General features: G+C 37.7%; 2 protein-coding genes across 6 annotated transcripts in view; one reads left to right on the forward strand and one right to left on the reverse strand.

Moving 5' to 3' along the window:
• The window catches only part of IL5RA (interleukin 5 receptor subunit alpha), a 37,883-nt gene extending 37,191 nt beyond the window's left edge, over positions 1 to 692 (reverse strand). Inside the window, exons 1-2 of one of the 2 annotated variants that reach the window (XM_084989216.1) lie at positions 441 to 692; positions 115 to 192 (exon numbers count right to left, since the gene is read on the reverse strand). The gene's annotated coding sequence lies outside the window, so the exon portion shown is untranslated. The remainder of the gene's footprint in view (positions 1 to 114; positions 193 to 440) is intronic. The other variant, XM_013981906.3, reaches the window with a different exon arrangement.
• The window catches only part of TRNT1 (tRNA nucleotidyl transferase 1), an 84,456-nt gene that overhangs the window by 41,774 nt on the left and 24,917 nt on the right, over positions 1 to 17,765 (forward strand). The window lies entirely within an intron of this gene.

Below are 17,765 nucleotides of genomic sequence, written 5' to 3' on the forward strand. Positions count from 1 at the left end.
TCTTGGCAGAAGATATGTTCTCATTTTAATCCCTGAAGTATCTGCCACAGTGGGAAACAATTCTCTGATACAAGCATCAGCAAAAACTCTAGGTGTTATTTTAATGTCACTCACCTTGGCACAGATTTGCACACCTCCATTATGTAGCCAACACAATGAATACAATGCTCTTCCCAGAATCGTTATGCCTGCCTGATGACAGATTTAAGGCATTATCATTCCTTTTGCCCTGCTAATAGTAGAGTTTTAAGGAGTTTTGTTTCCCCCTTTCCTTTATTTAAAAGTTTGCCATATATTTAAAATCATTCTCTCTCACTTTTCCTATCCCCCCCCACCTCCCACCATGTAATGAAAGGTGGAGCACGGGGTATTGTTTATACAGAAAGGAGGGGATTGCTCACGCTGGGATGAATCAGCTCCAGCCTTGCATCCCCACTTACTGAGCAGTGCAGTGGCCTTGTAGTCAGAAGCAGCGATGCAGCATTGACAATGAACCTTGTCTCTCTAGATGCAGTTTTTGACTTAGAGGCAGATCTTTCTTCACCATTTCATCATCACAGCTGCAATGGTTAAAAATTCGTAGCCAGTTTCCTATATGATGGGACATCAGCAGGGCTTCTCTAAGCAAATATCAAGGAGCATCTGTAAGTAGCCAGTTAGGGACAAGCCTTAAGGGCAACGCCCTGAGGACTAATCTGCTGTCAAGTGAAAGGATCTCTTTTGTACTGATAACTCCTATCTGATAACTGTCTCATCTGCATTTTCACTCCCTTTCAAGACCTTTGCTTTTATTCAGGAGTTGCAGTGAATGTTGGCTCTTGGGTGACAAGGTAATCAAATTTTCTGTGGGTACTTTAAAGCCCCGCATTCCTATTTTCTTTCTGTGCTTCATTCAGCTGAGTCACTACAGCGCCTCTGTCCCCGACTCAACCCCAGGCAGGTGATTTGCCAGAAAAACGGAGCAGAAGAATCCACCTCTCTCTACTAGCTGAACAGGAATTCTCAGTTGTCCAGGACTTCCTTAGCCTTTCTCTGCTCTGTTAGCAGGTTCTGAGCCCTCAAACAAGTGGGCCTGTGCTGGGAGGAGGGGCAGAGGAGGGAGAAAGAGGTTCTGTGTGTTGCCGGCATCTGTAGCCTGGATTAGCCCTATGCAGATGGTGACCACGGCTGTGTGGGTCTGAGAATATCCCCCAGACCTTCCCTTTTCTGTCATCACCCAGTTCCCAGGGCAGTACCTCAGCTGTCCTTTGCTCAGCACCTTCAACTTAAGTGAACCTAGTTGGGTTTTCCTGTCCTTTGTTCCCTTTCTGTCTGGGGAATTTCCAGGTGACTGACTTGCAAAACCAACTTAAAAATAAATAAATAAAAATGTTGCCTGGGGTGTGAATAGATAAGAGTGGCATTTAATGTGCTAAGTATCTAAGCCAGATGAAAATCTTTGCCTTTGAAAGGGGACCTTCAGGCTTAGCCCGAGGAGGTGAGTGGTGGCAGGTGGCAGTCCCTGGGAAGCCAATGCAGAAGTGGGAACAGAGGGCCCCAGGTCCCCACGGGGCAGATACAGAGAAAGGTGATGGCCAAGTGAGATCAGGGATTCAGCTTGGAAGATGACAAATGATGGGCACCCTGAACAAGACTTTCCAGAAGGCTCAGTGTCTGTCATGTTCTAGGACAGACATTGGGGTTCCTGAAGTCATCCTTTGAGCAGTTGCCAAAGAGAAACTGGATCAATCATTATATGATCTGAAAAAAAAATGTGACCTTTTTTGCCCTGGGGGAAAAGGAAAGTCAAAGAATGGAGAGAGATCCATTTATTTGCACCCAGAGAAGTTCAGGTATATTTCAGCCATCTGGCCTACTCTTTAAAGCCCTACATCTAATTTTAGATGTAGAATATTTGTCACTTTAGAAACCTTAGAAATAATTATTAATCATTGTGAGGATAGTAATTTCTGGCCTGAAAGGCTGTTTTAACATTTTATTTCTTACATTCATTTATTCAACAAATATTTACTGAATGAATCTATGCACTCTGCCAGATACTGTTACAAACATAAAGAAAATTAGACCTGGCTGGTACCCTGGATACCATCATCCTAGGCATATGCTGCATTATGAACTATGCCAATATTAAAAAAAAAAAAGTACTTATATTTTGTCTACATGCCCTATTTCCAAATACGTCCAAAGGAAATTAAGAAAGGTAGGGCTTTGGATAGCTTATTTTTTGAGACAACAACTTCCTTCTTTAGAATAAACTATACATGTCCCAAGACAGTATAATGGAATATGCTGGAGGATTTCACAAAAATGGTTTTTCAAAAATTGAAATCAAATTTGCCTATGTCTGTTAAGAAGCAGAACAATCTTGGTTTAGCTGAAGAGTATAGATGGAAACATCAATAGCAATGACATGGAAATCAGGACTCAGTGACTCTACTTGAGTCCTGGTTAAAGGAACTTATTAAAGTTATTCTAGAAATCCATTCTGTGGAAATCATGTGACATGTAGACCAAGATTTATATGATAGAGGGAAAGTGAGTGCAATTCATTGTACTTTTACTTACAATAGTAAAAGTAACTTAGAAATGGTTAAGAGAAATGCATAACTTTTAAAGGTTGAAATATGTGGATAATTAAAAGAGTACAATAACTTTAAACAATTTTTTAAATTAAAATTTGTATGGCTTCATCTGCAGCATATTTCCATGTTCCCAGGCCAAGGATTAAATCTGTGCTGAAGGTGCTACGTATGCTGCAGCTGCAGCAATGCTAGATCTTTAACCCACTGCTCTAAGCCAGGGAGCAAACCTATGCCTCTGCAGAGACCCTAGCAGCTGTAGTCAGATTCTTAACCCACTGCAGCAAAGTAGGAACTCCTCTATCAAGAATTTTAAACACAGGGTAGTATGGGAAAATGTTAAGTAAAAACAATGGAGGTGCAAATATACATATATAAAAATGTTAATTTTTTCATGATCTTGTTTTTATCAAAAGACCAAACTGATAGGAGTGGTTATCTCTAGGTGGTAGGCGTCTTAGGTGTTGCTGCAGAACAGCCAACTGCAAACACCATAATGGGAATCAGTGATAAGCATTTATTTCTTGCCTAAGCCTCTGAGTTGTGAGTGGGGTCTGGCTAAACTCGGATGGGCTCCAGATCACAAAGCGGTTTCAGGTTTGTTCCAGGCATCTACCATTCATTTGGAACCAGTGGCTACCCAGAACATATTCTTTTCATATGACAACAAAAGCACATAAAAACAAGACCAACTACACAAGGGTACATTAAGTATCTCTTTATGTAATGTTCACCAACATTCCAAGAGTCAGAGCAAACTGCCTGGTCAAGCCCAGAGTCAAATGGACCAAGCCCACAGGACATGCACTCTACCTTGATAAGGTAAGGGTGTGCATGTGTATAACCACTGAAGAGATATGATAGTTGGAACCAACAGCTTATTTTACCACAGAGGGATTAATATTTCCTTTAAACTTCTTCTTATGTTTCCATATATATAAATGTTTTATTTTACATAAATGCAGGAATAAAATTATTTTTAAAATATTGGAAACATAGAGATCAATGGAATAGAATTAGGCCTCCAGAAATAAACCTTCTCATTTATGGTCAATTGATTTTCTTTTTTTTTTTTTTTTGTCTTTTTGTCTTTTGTTGTTGCTATTTCTTGGGCTGCTCCCGAGGCATATGGAGGTTCCCAGGCTATGGGTTGAATCGGAGCTGTAGCCACCGGCCTGCACCAGAGCCACAGCAACGCGGGATCCGAGCCACATCTGCGATCTACACCACAGCTCACGGCAACGCCGGATCGTTAACCCACTGAGCAAGGGCAGGGACTGAACCCGCAACCTCATGGTTCCTAGTCGGATTCGTTAACCACTGCGCCACGACGGGAACTCCGATTTTCTTTTTTTTTTTTTGACAAGGGTGCCAAGAACATTCAGTGGAGGGAAAGTCAGTCTGTCCAATAAATTGTGCATGTACACATGCACAAGAATGATATTTAACCCTTAGTTCACATCATGTACAGAAATTGACTGCAAAGGGGTCAAAGAAATAACAATGAGCTAAACCTATAAAATTCTTAGAAGAAAACATGCATAAATTGTTGTGACCTTGGATAAGGCAATGGTTCTTTAAATATGACACCAAGACATAGGTAGTGAAAGAAAAAGAGATAAATTGGATTTCACCAAAATTAGAAGCTTTTGTGTAACAAATAACACCAGCAATCATCATGCCATTTGCAGAAACATGGATGGATATAGAGATTATCATACTAAACAAAAAAAGGCAGAGAAAGACCAATATTATATTATATCCCTTAATATGTGAAGTCTAAAAAATACAAATGAAATTATACCCAAAACAAAAACAGAGGGACTCACAGACATGGAAAACAAACTTAGGGTTTCCAAAGGGGAAGATGGGGAGGGGGTTAAATTAGGAACTTGAGATTATCAGATACACACTACTTTATATAAAATAGATAAACAATGAGGCCAACTATACAGCACAGAGAGATACACTCAACATCTTGTAATAACCTATAATGGGAAACAATCTGAAAAAGAATACACACATACATACATATATCATTTTGTTGTACACCAGAAACTGCAACATTGTAAACCAACTGTACTTTAATAAAAACATAAAAACAAAGGACATCAGCAAGAAGTTGAAGAGACAATCCACAGAATGGGAGAAAATATTTATAAATGAAATATCTGATAAGGCACTTGAGTTGAGAAAAAATAAGAAAATCTGACAACTCAACAGTGAAGAGGAAAATAACCCAAAATTAAAATAAGTGAAGGATTTGAATAGAAATGACTTCAAAGTAAGTACTAATAGCCAACATGCACATGAAAAGCTGTTTGACATCATTATCCATCAGAAAAATGAAAACCACAATGAAATATCTCTTCACACCCACTGGGGTGGCTAAAATTAAAAAACAAAACAAAATGGTAATGGTGTTGGTGAGGATGTGAAATAATTGGAACCGTCACAGACTGTAGGTGGGAATGTAAAATGGTATAGTCACTTGGAAAACAGTCTGATAGTTTCTCAAAAAAGTTGAGAATTGCTATATGACCCAGCAATTTTATTTCTAGGCAGATACCCAACGGAACTGAAAACATATATCCACACAAAAATTTATACTTGACTGTTCATAGCACTGTTACACAGAATAGCCAAAGGGTGAAAAAACACAAATGTCTATCAGCTGATGAATGGATAAGGAACATGTAGCATATCCATGGGAATATTATTAAGCCATAAAAGGAATTAAGTACTTATGAAGAGTGTAACATGAATTAATCTTGAAAACACAAAGCTAAGTGAAAAAGCTAGTTCACAAAAGATCACATAATGTATAATTCTACCTACATTAAATGTTTGGAATAGTTAAATCTATAAAGATAGAAAGCGGATCAGTTAGTGGTTACCTAAGGCTGGATGGGGGGAACTGGGACAAAATGGGAAGTGACTGCTAATAGGTTTGAGGTTTCTTTTGAGGTAATGAAAATGTTCTAAAATGGATTGAAGTGATGATTGCCAACTCTGGGACTATACTTGAAAAACATAGGTGAATTTTACAGTATGTGAATTATGCTGCAAAAAAAAACCCTGTTGTTAAAAAAATAGAAGTACTAATAGGATTTAAATAGAATCCCAGGTAATTATTAGAATAATTCTGATGTAAAATCAATCTGTAGATTTACCATGTATAGCTAAAATTAAAAGCATGTGTTTGTTCAGTAAAGAATCTCAGTAACTTAAGCTTTTTTATTTCTTTACTCAGCAACCAGTTGCATTTGAATACTTTATTTTTTCCAGTTTGAGATATAATCAACATATACCATTGATTAGATTAAGGTGAATAACATAATTATTTGACATAAGTATATAGCACAAAATAATTTTCCAGGGGCCAGTTTTCCTTTCAAAGACAAATAGAGGAAATCAACTACAACATTAAAAAACTAACTAAAAATTAAACTAAATTTATTAATGTAAACTAGCGTTCCATTTTATTCAGGAATAAAACTCCTATGTGCTTGGAACTGTCAATTGCTTTATGCACATTATCATAAGAAAATCCTATAAACCTATCTTACATATGAATAAACTGAGATTCCAGAAAACTTACTTAAGAAATCTTCTTTATGATGCTTTCCAAAGTCACCTTGCCCAGCATGGCAAAACTTTATAAAGTAAATAATAAATAATAATTGAGTAATAATTCCCATCATTATTGTAAAAGAAACAGTATAACAATAACTGAATGGAATTAAATACCTCTTTTTAAAAATATGTCAAGCCTGTATTTTATTGTCAAGTGATACCAGATATTTTTAGAGTTGACTATGGTAGTGGCAGTTTTTCTATTACTGTGAAATCACATCCTTGCAAAGGAATCCTAGGCATGAACACTCTTTACAAGAAGCCAGAATCATCTAAATACCATCACATGCCTTTTCCAATTGATGATGATAATGATGCTCTTAATAATAATGAGGATTAGCTGCACTCACCAGCCCATTTTAAATTATGTTGGAATTAAATATTTCATTTGGTATTGTTAGATGTCAGGAAGGCGATTCCTCTTGAGAAACTTTTAATTAGTTCAGATTAAGTCTGTTCTCCTATGGGAGGACCTCTCTGACTCTACTCTCTTCACTTTGAATATATATTAAATTGCTGCATTTTTGTAAATTTTATTTTTATACTGTACAGAATATTATGTTTACATCTCTGTCTCTACCACTAGATGTGGGACAGGTCTTAAATTTGATCTACATTGTTTCATCAGAATTCATCAGGAATGCAGTGTTAAGGAAAGAGGGGGAGTTGTGTTATTACACAGGGAATTCATAGGAGTTCATGCATGTACAGGTTAAGAGATTCAATGGAGAACACGGCAAGAAAGCTGGTTTAGACTCCTTTTGTTTCTCTTTTTTTTGAATTTTATTAGAATATATTTGACTTACAATGCTGTATTAGTTTCAGTTGTACAACAAAGTGAATCATTTATACATCCATCCATTCTTTTTCAGACGTTTTTCCCATATAGGCTATTATAGGATATTAAGACAATTCCCTGTAATATACAGTAGATCCTTGTTAGTTATCAGTTTTACATATAGTGGTGTGTATATGGTAGCCCCAACATCCTAATTTCCCTCACCCCACCCTTTTCACCTTTGGTAACCAGAGGTTTGATTTTGAAATCTGTGAATCTGTTTCTATTTTATAAGTAAGTTCTTTTGTATCATTTTTATTAGAATCCATATATATATATATAGTATCATGAGATATTTGTCTTACTTCACTTAGTATGATAATCTTTAGCTCCATCCCTGTTGTTGCAATGGCATTACTTTGTGCTTCTTCATGGCTGAGCAATACTCCGTTTTATGCATGTATCACATTTTCTCTATCTTCTCTTCTATTGATGGACATTTAGGTTGTTTCCCTGTTTTGGCTATTGTAAACAGTGCTGCAATGACATTGGGGTGCATGTATTTTTTTGAATTATAGTTTTGAATGGATACATTCCCAGGAGTATGATTGCTGGGTCATATGGTAGTTCAATATTTAGTTTTTTAAGAAATATCCATACTGTTCACATTGTGGTTGTACCAATTTATATTCATACCAACAGTGTAGGAGGGTTCCCTTTTCTTCACACCCTCTCCAGTATTTATTGTTTATAGACCTTTTTTTTTTTTCCTTCTTTTTTACGGCATTTGTGGCATATGGAACATTCCAGGCCCAGGGTAAAATTGAAGCTGCAACTGAGGCCTAAGCCACAGCTAAAGCAACACTGGATTTGAACTGCATCTGTGACCTACCCACAGCGTGCAGCAGTGCTGGATCCTTAACCCACTGAGCGAGGTCAGGGATCGAACCCTCATCCTCATGGATACTGTGTCAGGTCCTTAACCTGCTGACCATAATGGAAACTCCATTTGTAGACTTTTTGATGATGACCATTCTGACTGGTGTGAGATGACAACTCACTGCAATTTTATTTGCCTTTCTATGATAATTAGTGGTGTCAAGCACCTTTTCATGTACTTTTGGGCCATCTGTCTATCTGCTTTGGAGAGATGTCTATTTAGACCTGACCATTTTTTGATTGGGTTGTTTATTATGATATAAAGCTTATTTAAATGTTTGATAGAAATTCCCTTTGAAGCCATCTGATCCTGGACTTTTATTTATTTTGTAAGTTCTTAAATCACAATTTCAATTTCATTACTTGTCTTTAGTCTGTTCATATTTTCTGTGTCTTCCTGGTTCACTCTTGAAAGGTTGTACCTTTCTAATAATTTGTCCTTTTCTTCTAGGTTGTTCATTTTATTGGCACATGGCTGCCTGCAGTAGTCTCTTACGATCCTTTGTGTTTCTTGGGTATCTGTTGTAATATCTCCATTTTCATTTCTAATTTTATTGATTTGAGTCCTCTACCTTTTCTTGATGAGTTTAGCTAAAGGTTTATCAGTTTTGTTGATCTTTTCAAGAACCAGCTTTTAGTTTCATTGATTTTTTTGTTTTCTTTGTCCGTATCCCATATATTTCTGCTCTAGTCTTTATCATTTCTTCCCTTCTAGTCACATTGGATTTTGTTTGTTCTCTAATTTCTTTAGGTGTAAGATTACATTGTCTATTTGAGGTTTTTCTTGTCTTTTGAGGTAAGCTGTATTGCTAAAAACCTCCCCCTTTGACCTGGTTTTGCTGTGTCCCATAGGTTTTGGATCATAGTGTTTTCATTTTCATGTGTTTCTAGGTATTTTTTTAATTTCCTTTTTGATTTCTGCAGTGATCTACTGGTTGTTTAGTAACATATTCTATAACCTTCACATGTTTGTGGGTTTTGTAGTGTTTTTTTCCTTATAGATGATTTCTAGTCTTATAGCATTGTGGTCAGAAAAGATACTTGATATGATTTCAGTTTTCTTAAATTGACCAAGGCTTGATTTGTGGCCCAGAATGTGGTCTTTCCTAAAGGATGTTCCATGTGCACTTGGAAGAATGTGTATTCTGCTACTCTCAGATGGAATGTTCTATAAATATAAATTAAGTCCATATGGTATTATACATCATTTATGAACCATATTTCCTTATTGATTTTCTGTCTGGATGATCTGTCTATCACAATAAAAGGGGTGATAAAGTTCCCACTGTTACTGTGTTATTATCAATTTCTTCTTTAAAGGGTGTTAGCAGTTGCCTTATATATTGAGGTGCTCTTATGTTGGGTGCATATATATTTACACTTGTTATATCTTCTTCTTAGGATTTATCCTTTGATCATTATGTAATGTCCTTCTTTGTCTCATGTAACATTCTTTATTTTAAAGTCTTTTTTGTCCTATATGAATATTGCTACTCTAGCTTTCTTTTGATTTTCATTTGCATTGAGTATCTTCTTTTATCTCCTCACTTTCAGTCTGTACACGTCCCTAGATCTTTGTGGATCTCTTATAGATAGCATATATATTGGTCTTGTTTTTTCATCCATTTGGCCAATCTGCATCTTTTGGTTAGAACATTTAATCCATTTATATTCAAAGTAATTAGCAATAGGTATGTATTTATTTCCATTTTATTGTTTTAGATTTGTAGTTGTTGAGTTGCTAGGCTTTTTTATCCTCTTTTTTGTTCTCTTGTGTTCTGATGACTATCTTTATTTTTGTATTTGGATTACTTTTTTTTCCTGTGTTTCTATTGTAGTCTTTTGGTTTGCATTTCCCATAAGATTTTGATATAGCCAACTATGTGTATACAAAAATGTTTTAAGTTACTGGTCTCTTAGTTTTAAATGCATTTTCAATATTCTGCATTGGTGCTCTCCACACCACTGCTGGTTTTGATATCATATTTGTCTATGGATGATTTTCTACTTTTATTTCATGTTTGCCTTTACTGGTGAGCTTTCCTATTTGTAATTTTCCTGTTTCTAGTTGTGGCCTTTTTTTTTTTTTTCTCCCAGGTAGAGGATTTCCTTTAGTGTTTTTTGTAAAACTGGTTTGGTGGTGCTAAACTGTCTTTTGCTTGTCTATAAATCTTTTGATTTCTCTTTTAAATCTGAATGAGAGCTTGCTTGCTGTATAAAGTATTCTTGGTTATAGGTTTTTCTTTTTATCACCTTATTTATTTATTTATTTATCTATTGTCTTTTTAGTGCCACACCCACAGCATATGGAAGTTCCCAGGGTAGGGGTCAAATTGAAGCTGTAGCCTCTGGCCTACACCACAGCCACAGTAACATGAGATCCAAGCTGCCTCTGTGACCTACACCACAGCTCACAGCAATGCTGGATCCTTAACCCACTGAGCAAGGCCAGGGATCAAACTTCCATCTTCATGGATACTAGTCAGATTTGTTTCCACTGAGCCACAACAGTAACTCCCATTTTATCACTTCAAATAAATTTACTACTCCCTACTTGTAGCCTACAGAATTTCTGCTACAAAATCAGCTGATAACCTTATGGGAATTCTCTTGTATGTTATGTGTTACTTTTCTCTTATTGTTTTTAATATTTTTTTCTTTGTCCTTAATTGTTATTATCTTTTGATTAATGTGTGTCTTGGTGTGTTTCTCCTTGAGTTTATCCTGAATCGTACTCTCTGTGCTTTCTGGACTTGAGTGACAGTTTCCTTTCCCATGCTAGGATGTTGTCAGCTTTAATCTCTTCAAATATTTTCTCAGGCCTGTTCTCTCTCTCTTCTCCTTCTGGGACCCTTATAATGCAAATTTTGGTGAGTTTTAGACTGTTCTCATTTCTTTTCATTCTTCTTTCTTAATCTTTTTCGCAACAGTGATTTCCACCACTCTGTCTTCCAGTTCACCTTTTATTCTTCTGCCTTAGTTATTCTGCTATTGATTCCTTCTAGAGTATTGTTCATTTCATTTATTGTATCATTAATCTTTGTTCTTTAAATCTTCTAGTTCTTTGTTAAACATTTCTTGTAACTTCCCAATTGTGCCTCTGTTCTTTTTTTGAGATCCTTACTATCATTACTGTGAATTCTTTTTCAGGGAGACTGCCTATCTCCTCTGTGGGTTTTATCTTTTTCCTTTATCTGAAACATATTTCTCTGTCATGTCATTTTGCATAACTTTGTGTTTGTGAGCTCCTTTCCTTAAGCTACAGGATTTTAGTTCCTCTTGCTTCTGGTTTCTGCCTCCTGCTGGGAACAGGGGCTTGTGTAGACTTCCTGGTGTGAGGAACTGGTGTCTTCCCACTGGTGGGTGGAGCTGGGTCTTGTCCCTCTGGTGGTCAGGGTTGTGTCAAAGGGTGTATTAAGAGGTGGCTTTGAGCTCAGGATGACTCTAGGCAGCCTGTCTGAGCTTAATATTTTTTGGTGCTGGGACTATTTTTAATATGGATGCCTGCCACCTCTTTCCTCAGTGTATGTTAGCCATTATCCCCTTGTTAGGAGGTATGAGTGATGTTGTGGCAACCAAAGCCTGCAGTGGGTATTGAGTGGGGAGTCCTCTCTGCTCTGTGGTTGTCACTTCCCTCTAAGGAGCAGACTCTGTCACTAGTCGTTGGAGAAGAAGCCCCCAGATTTGTTTCTAAGCTGTGTTCTTATCTATATTGTGAGCTAGGCAGGATTGGACTACTCTCACTAGGAGTATTCCAGTATTCCAGGGAGTACTCTCCTCCACTGGAATTGTTCACATTTAAGCGTCGTCTGTTGTGTCACCTTTCACCCATTGTGCAGGCTCACAAAGTATACTTTTGTTGGCACTGCTCTCAGCCCCACCTTAACCATGGGTACGTCAACAGTTGGCCCAGGTGTATCTTAAGCATTGTTTTCACCAGGTCACCAGGGCATATCAACTGAGGTCAGGTCCCAGGACTGTAGTAGTTGTTCCTCTGGGCCTGCTGTGAGAGTTCTGGAGGCAGCTCAGACTTTGCTCCTGTCCATCCCCTGCAAGTGCACACCCACAAAGCCCACAGCTGCTAATGCTAGACCTGTTTCAGCTGTGGGAGCACTTGTCCATTTGGATGGTCCACAAATCCTTGTGTTTACAAAGTCAACAGTGGAGGTCTTCACAGCTAGGGGGAGAGATTTCAGCTCTTCCTCCTTAGTCACAGGGTCCCTGGGGCTCAGCTGTGATCTCATCCCTACTTCTACATGTTGGCAACCCACTAGAGACCACTCCCAAAGCATCAAGTTCACAGGAGCCAGATCTGGTGGCAATTTGGATTCATGGCCTCTTCCTGCAGGAAGAGGGTGGGGGTGGCATCAGGGTGTACAGGCCTTCCCAGATTTGGGCCAGGCTGGGCAGTGATTGATGGTACAAACTCATTCTGGCAGGAGGGGGTGGGACAGGGGTCAGGGAGAGAGAGGAAGCCCAGGCAGGAGACTCTTCCAGGGCCCACAGAGGCAGGCTCCTGCATGGGCAAAGAGGCTGCAATGGTGGCCTTGCCCTTGGCATGCCACACAGCAATGGCTGATGCTTAGTCTCTGTGGTGGCCCAGGCCTCCTCCTGGAACATTCTTGGTTGTGCTGGTCCACTCTCCTGCCCCTTCAGGCTGCCTTTGTACAGTCAAAGGCAGTCCTCTCCCCACATCTCTTCTCCCAACCCCACATTCTAGCACCCAGCCCCTGCCCATACCAGCCAATGTGCATCTCAGGCTAGAGATGGCATGATGGCATGGACCATCTATGTAGGTCTCCATCTGTCCTGCCTGCCATGGACTAGCTGTTGTGTTCTCCTTTGAGCCTCCAAATCTCCTTTCCTGTCCCAGTTCATCTCCCTGCTCTATGAGGACTCCGTCAGGTGTGGGAACCTCTCCTATCCTTCAGCTCCCTCCCAGGGGTGCAGGTCTGCTTCTGCTTCTCTCTTATTTTTTTCCTTTCATTCTACCAAGTTACATGGAGATCCCTCTTGTACCTTCAGGTGTATAAGTGCTTCTGCCAGTCTTCAGTAGGTGTCTGGGATGATTGTTCCAACTGCATACATATTCTTGATGCATTTGTGGGAAGAGGTGAGCTCCACATCCTCCTATTCCACCATCCTGATTCCTTCCTCCCCACATTCCTCTTGGTTCTGACCTGAGGTTGCTGATAAGTCAGAATTTTGAAGGTGATTATTCTCAGTATTTACCCTTGGGCCTCTGTTCTTTTAACTATTACTGAAGTCCCATCTTTTAAAATTAATGACCCAGCATGAAATTTCATAACAGCTAAAATTGATTTGTCTATTTACTTACCTCTTTTAAATGTAAAATAAAATTGCATTTGTGTGTAAAATCCCCCAGCACCAATGAAAATTGTGATTCTACATTTGCTGAGAAATATCTTTATTTGTCCTCTGGGAGATCTTAAACTTTAGTTGGCTTCTATTAAAGTTTTATGAGAATGAAACAAGTGAATGACTTTTTCTCCAAACAGGTACTTTTTGTTATTTCAAGCAAAGAACACATTCTTGAAAGAGAACTTGTTCTTTTTAACAAATTACTCAGTGTGGCTTACCAAGAAAAAAAAAACGAGAGAGAGAGAGAGGAGAGTTGGGGGGTTTTTTTGAGATGACATCAGTCCAAAATTTCAGAATATTAAAATTTTGTCATAATCATGTTTTTATCTGTCTTTGTCTAAATATTACCTCAAGTATCTCCTCCTCAAGGGGTCTAATATGCTTTCATTATAAATTCATATCTTTATGGAAGCATTATTCTCCCTTCTCTGTCCTATTTTAAAATGCAAATGCTTCTCAGAGCACTGATGTAATAAGGAGGGCTTATGCCAAAGGATCCTGGAGTGAGGTGCTGGCAGGGGGGATGCAGAACTAGGTTCTGAAGGGTATCAGTCTGTCACTTAATAAGTCCATATCTGTTCAGCCTTGTGTTTTTGCCTGAAATCAAACCACCCACCTAAAACTCATGCAAGAAAAAATGGATAAAGTATTCAGCATTAAGGTCCAAGCAGTGAATGCCCTAATTTGATCAATCACTTGTTTTGTAATGTAGTAATCCTTAATGTTCCTGTGTCTTCCCTCCCCCAGTCACTACAGCACACAATTGGGGGTAAGTTGAATTATGGTCCCTCAAAGATATCCACATCCTATTTCCCAGAGTCCATGAGCATGACACCTTATAGCAAATGTGAATTACATGAGGATCTTTCAATGGCAAGACGGTCCTGGATTACCAAAGGGACCCAAATGTCATCACAAAGGTCTTTAATAAGGTGGCAGGAGGCTGAGAGAGGAAAGAAGATATTATACTGGGAGGGAACCTCTAGAAGTTGGAAAAGACAAAACAAAGAAACGAAAACAAAAAGAATTCTTTCCAAGTGTCTCCAGAAGCAGTTTAAACTTCTGACTTCCAGAACCATGAGATAATTTATGCACCAGGCTTTTCCAATCCACTATCCATGTTGTAGCCAGATCCAACACATTAAAACACGAATGAGTTTGTGAAAAGCCCTCTGTAGAAAACCTTTAAATTATTTGTATTACCATTCAAAAGAAATCTAAATGTCATCCCATGAAGTGTCTGGCCTTGCATGATATGGTCCCTGACTGCTTATCAAGCTTTATCAGAGAACAGTGGTGATTTGGAGACACAATGTCCAGATTCGGATTCTGCTTGTGCCACTCACTACCTGTGTGACCTTAGGCAAATTAACCTTTCTATGCCTCAGTTATCTCTTTGGAAAAATACCTCATTGTGTGTTTGTGAGGACTAATGAGTTAATACAATGCCTGGCACTGTATTAAGCATGATATAAATTGTTAGATAACCTTATCATTATTGTGAGTATTCACACGTGTCATTGGCTCATAGTAAACACAACAAACATTAGCTGGGTGGCTGGATGAATGAAAGAAAGAAAACAGCAATAAATTCACAACTGCTACAAATACCTGATTACTCTCTTTCTAGTTTTCAAGAATGAGTCAGTTTCCAAGGAACATAACCAAAACCTAGATGGGTAAAGAGGCAAGTATCCATTTTGGAACTGAATTCGGTCCACTTAGATACATAAACTGGAATCAAAGATCTGATTTACTGTGAATAAAGATGGAAGCTGCCCACTCTTGAGGGAATCACTGAACTTACCAGCACTGAACTTACATTCCAATAAGAATTGGTGAGTTTTCAAACAAGCATTGGTAACTGTTAAGACCTAACATTGGTACACACAACAAATATTGATACATGTTTCTAAGTATTATTACTTTATTTTCTTGACATTCCTTTACAATAATAAGTTACCTTCTAACTGCAGAATAATACTTATGGCTGTGGTGTTTCCAGGGTATATAAAAAAACTGACTCTTAACATTATTCTCTGTTCATAATATTTACTTTTGGGTGTATACTGTACAAAGGGAATACTTCCTATAGGATTTCCATGTAGTAAATGTCAGTTCCTTGGCAGGTAGAGTTTTTTGTTCCTTAGGATGGGTCTCTGTTAAGAGTTAATAGTTAACATCCTGTGTGGAGGAAGGAGGACTTGGGTACAGATTTAGTTATCTTCACTATACTGGGGAAGGGTGTTGAGAGATACTGTTTTAGTTTAATAGCCTCAAAACTGTTCATTCTACTTTCCTATGTAAATACTTTAATAATTAATGCACTTGAATAAACATTCCTTGAGAGCCCATCAAAATTATTTTTTTAAAAAAATCTCATGTTCTAGTTATTGTTTTTTGCTATTATATAGACAGACAATATTTTTGTCAGGTTTATTAAGGTATAATTTACACACAGGAAACTTTAACCTTTATATTACATTGTTCTTTGTGTTTTGACAAACACACCACGGTCATGTAATTGCTGCCATTATCAAGATAGAGAACCACACCATCAATTCCCCCCAATTCTCTCAGGCCCCTTTGTAGTAAATATATTGCTCTATCTCCAGTCCTGGGCAACTACAGATCTGTTTGCTGTCTCTATAGTTTTGCCTTCCTTGGGAAGTCATATAAATAGAATCATTCTGTGTGTAGTTTTCTGAGTCTGGCTTTCTTCTTTTTTTCTTCTTTCTTTCTTCTATCTGCACCTGCAGCAAATGCAAGTTCCCAGGCTATGAGTAGAAGTGGAGCTGCAGCTGCTAGCCTATGCCACAGCCACACTGGATCCAAGCTGTACTTGTGACCTATGCCTCAGCTTGCAGTAGTGCCGGATCCTTAACTTACTGGGCAAGGCCAGGGGTTGAAACTGAATCCTCACAGAGACAATGCTGGGTTCTTAACTGACTGAGCCACAGTGGGAACTCCCAAGAGTCTGGCTTTCTAGACTAGAGTTTAGACATATTGCGTGTATCAGCAATTTTATGTTGTTAGTTCTTTGCCTGGATGTACCACAGGTTACTTATCCATTCATGTTTTAGAGGAAAGTTGGCTTATTTCCAGGTTTGAATGATTTTCAGTAAAGCTACTGTAACTACTCACATGCATTTTTTGGTATGAGTGTAAATTTTTATTTCTCTCAGGTAAACATCTATGAATAGGATTGCTGGGTTATAAGGTAAGTATATATATACATCTTTATCAGATAGTGTCAAACTGTTCTCCAGAGTGGCTGCAGTAGTTTGTATTCTCACCAACAATGGAGAAGTGTTCCAGTTGATCTGCATCTCCACCAGCACTTAATATTCCCAGTTTTTTTAAAATTAAAATCTTCTAAAAGTATGTAATGATATCTTATTGTGTTTTTTTCTTTTTTTTCTCATTGTGGTTTTGATTTGCATTTCTCTAATAACTGATAATGTGTTACTTTATGAATGCTTGCTTGACAACCAAGTTTCTTGTTTCTTTTGTTATCTTTATTCTTACATTATACTATATATCTCTGTATATAATTTACCTACCATTAAAATTAGGATTTATAACTATTTGTTTCTATTATATAAAATACAAATAATTTTTTATAATTTTATTTCTTTTTAAAACAATTTTATTGGGGTAGAGTTGATTTACAATGTTGTATTAGCTTCAGGTGTACAGCAAAGTTAGTCATATATATATACATATGTGTGTGTATATACATGGAGATACATATATGGAGATATATATGTGGAAATATATATATATATACACATATGATATATAGATATATATATCATTTCTTTTTTCCTATATAGGTTAATACAGAACATTGAGTAGACCTGCTTGTGCTATATGGTAGGTCTTTGTTAGTTATCAATTATATATATATTAGTGGGTATATGTTAATCCCACCCTGCTGATCCACCCCCAACCTTTCTCCTTTGGTAACCTTAAGTTTGCTTTTGAAATCTGAGAGTCTGTTTCTGTTTTGTAAATGAGTTCATTTATATAATTTTTTTTTTTTTTAGATTCCACATAGAAGTGGTATCATACTACCTTTGTCTTTCTCTGTCTGACTTACCTCACTTAGTAACATAATCTCTAGGTCCTTCCATGTTGCTGCAAATAGCATTATTTCATTCTTTTTTATGGCTGAGTAATGTTCCAATGTGTGTGTGTGTGTGTGTGTGTGTGTGTGTGTGTTTACATACCATATCTTTATCTATTCCACTGTTCATGGACAGAGGTTGCTTCCTTATCTTGGCTATTGTAAATCATATTGCAGTAAATTTTGGGGTGCATGTATCTTTTCAAATTATGGTTTTCTCTGCATATTTGCCCAGGAGTGGATTTTCTGGGTCATATAGTAGTTCTATATGTTTAGTTTTTAAAGGGACCTCCATACTGTTCTCCATAATGGTTGTAGCAAT

This window comes from Sus scrofa, chromosome 13, assembly GCF_054392235.1.
Source record: "Sus scrofa isolate SSC_HxYL_T2T_F1_AM1 chromosome 13, Sscrofa_HxYL_maternal_Yorkshire_Landrace_v2.0, whole genome shotgun sequence".
Lineage (NCBI taxonomy): Eukaryota > Metazoa > Chordata > Mammalia > Artiodactyla > Suidae > Sus > Sus scrofa.